Raw genomic sequence first — 2,870 nt, 5'->3', positions numbered from 1 at the left:
AAATCAGCATACTTGAGAGTAGCCTAACAATTCAGAGCCTCTAAAATGTATCTGATAAACCCAGTGTAGTGGGTTGAATAATGTTCCCCCCCCCCCCCCAATTCATGTCTACCCAGAACCTAAGAATGTGATCTTATGTGGAAACAAGGCCTTTGCACAGCTGTGTCAGACTGCAGGAGAAGATGGCAGTCTCCACAGGAGTTAAATTTTTCATAATTTTCACTTGTTGGAAGAACTTAAAGAGGGACAAAATGTAACAGACCCAACAGTTATGTGGGGCCTTAAAGATGATGAAGATGTGACACTTACAAGGAGGACAGGAGTGATTATTGGGCCATCAGGGACAAATTATGAAGACAGAAGATACAGCTTTAAAGTAGAATGTGGACCTAAATACCCAGAAACTCCTTTGTTTGTTAGATTTTTAACTTGGAATAAATAATTTCAGCAGGATAGTGAATGCATGGAGCATACTAATATTAGCAAACTGGCAAAATTCACACAGCATTAAAGTTGTACTTCAAGAGCTAAAATGTCTAATGATGTTCAAAGGAAATATGAAGCTTCTACAGCCACCAGAAGGACAAACATGCAACAATTTTAGTGATCTCAAACTTGTCTTAATCAACAACTTACTCATCTTAATGTCTTAATTAAATATCACAAGGCAAAATACACATGAAATAAAAGAATTCCACCTGGTAAACATGACTTGGATATTTGTAAGAATACGTTTAATATATGTACACCTGTTATGTTTCAGGTAACAGGAAGAAAAATGTAGCACAATTTTTTTTTTCTTGTTAAGGCACTGTCATTTTAAATATAAACCTGGAATACTCAAGATAAAATTCAGTTTTACAAGATAAAAGTGTAGGCTTGGCACCTGTGGCTCAAGCAGCTAAGGTGCCAGCCACACACACCTGAGATGGCAGGTTTGAATCCAGTCTGGGCGCACCAAACAACAATGATGGCTGCAACCAAGAAATAGCCGGGCGTTGTGGCGGGCGCCTATGGTCCCACCAGCTACTTGGGAGGTGGAGACAGGAGACTCGCTTGAGCCCAGGAGTTGGAGGTTGCTGTGAGTTGTGATGTCATGGCACTCTACCCAGGGGGACAGCTTGAGGCTCTGTCTCAAAAAAAACAAGATAAAAGTATAAAGAGAGGTGTCAGGTGGCAGGGGAAGCATGGGTTTCTGAAAAGTGAAAATCCCAAGAAGAAAAAACAGAAAACAGCATGCTTTGTTCCCTCTTCCTTAGTGAAAGAGCTGTAGTTGAAATTGTTTAAAGTAGCAGGTACAATGAATACTGTCACAAATTGTGTTAATTTTTGAAGCAGTGTTGGTGCTGACTACTAGTAGTATCAAAAATATGTTCAGGATTGGTTTGATACCTGTATGTATAACAAAAAGAAAACGTTGGGTGTGGTTGATGAGTTTTTGTTAAAAGCTGTTCCTGTCTGTTACATGTTTGTTTATATTGTTTGTTTACCAAACCATACATTTAAATGAAGTCAACAAAAAGGAAATAGGTGTGTGGATATGTGATTTTGAGATTATACTTAGTCTTAAAATATAAATAAAATGGGGAACGTGAAAAAATTTAAATGAGGTCATAATGGATACTAGTACACCCTAAAAAGACAAAAAGCCACACAGAACTACTGAAGGAAGAAGTACTTGTGAAGCTGGAGCCAGAGACTGGAGTGATGCAGTGATGCAGCCACAAGCCAACAAACACCTTAAACTTCTGGAAGCCACCAGAAGCTACAAAAAGAGGCAAGATTCCCTGAATCTCAGCAGGAGAGTGGCTCTGGGAACACCCTGATTTTGTTCTTCTAGCCTCCAGAATTGTGAGAGAATAAATTTTGATTGTTTTAAATTTTAAGCCATGAAGGTAAGACCAGAAATTAGTAGAGTAGGAAGTAGACAAACATTAACAATAATTTACAACACCAAAACTTAGTTCTTTGAAAAGACAAAATGTATAAACGCTTACTAAGACTGCTTAAGAAAAAAAGGAGGAAACACAAATTACTAATATCAGGAATGAAAAGAATATCACAACACATTCTACAGATATCAAAAGCATAAAAAGAAAATGTAAAGAAATATCCCGATAACTTCAGCAACTTAGATGAAAATAACAAATTTCTCGAAAAGTACTACTTACCAAAACTAATACAAGCTGAAATAAAATATTTGAGAGTCTATCTTTTCTTTAAGAAATTGAATTTATAGGCTGAGTATGGTGGCTCCTGTCTCTAATCCTAACACTCTGGGAGGCCAAGGCAGAAGAATCCCTTGAGCTCAGGAGGTAGAGACCAGACTGAGCAAAGAGCAAGATTCTGTCTCTACTAAAAAGTGGAAAATCAGCTAAGGCATTGTGATAGTTAGGGGAGGCTAAGGCAAGAAGATAACTTCAACCCAGGAGTTTGAGGTTGCTGTGAGCTAGGCTGACGCCATGCATATCACTCTAGCCTGGGCAAGAGAGTGAGACTCTGTCTCAACAACAAACAAACAAAAAAAGAAATTGCATTTGCTATCAAAAACTACTCAACAGAGAAAAACATCATGATCAGATGGTTTCACTGTTGAATTGTATCAAATATTTAAGAAATAGAATGGCTAGATCTAGGTATATGTTTAACTTTTTAAGAAACTGCAAGACTGACATCCAGAGTGGTTGTAGCATTCTATTTTCACCTCATCCATGTATAAAAACTGCCAGTTCCTCTGCACTCTTGCCAATGCAAAAAAAAGTGGCCAGTCTTTTTAATTAAAAAAATTATAGGCGGCACCAGTAGTACAGTGGTTATGGCACCAGCCATATACACCAGGACTCACAGGTTCAAACCTAGCCCAGGCCAGC

At 38.2% G+C, this 2,870-nt stretch overlaps 1 protein-coding gene and 1 pseudogene across 1 annotated transcript in view; both read left to right on the top strand.

Moving 5' to 3' along the window:
• TANC2 (tetratricopeptide repeat, ankyrin repeat and coiled-coil containing 2) overlaps positions 1-2,870 on the top strand; it is a 346,976-nt gene that overhangs the window by 215,657 nt on the left and 128,449 nt on the right. The window lies entirely within an intron of this gene.
• LOC105886637 lies at positions 183-653 on the top strand (annotated as a pseudogene).

This window comes from Otolemur garnettii, unplaced genomic scaffold (genome assembly GCF_000181295.1).
Source record: "Otolemur garnettii isolate 467f Iridium unplaced genomic scaffold, OtoGar3 scaffold00018, whole genome shotgun sequence".
NCBI classification, from domain to species: Eukaryota; Metazoa; Chordata; class Mammalia; order Primates; family Galagidae; genus Otolemur; species Otolemur garnettii.
This window is presented reverse-complemented; position numbering and strand designations above follow the sequence as displayed.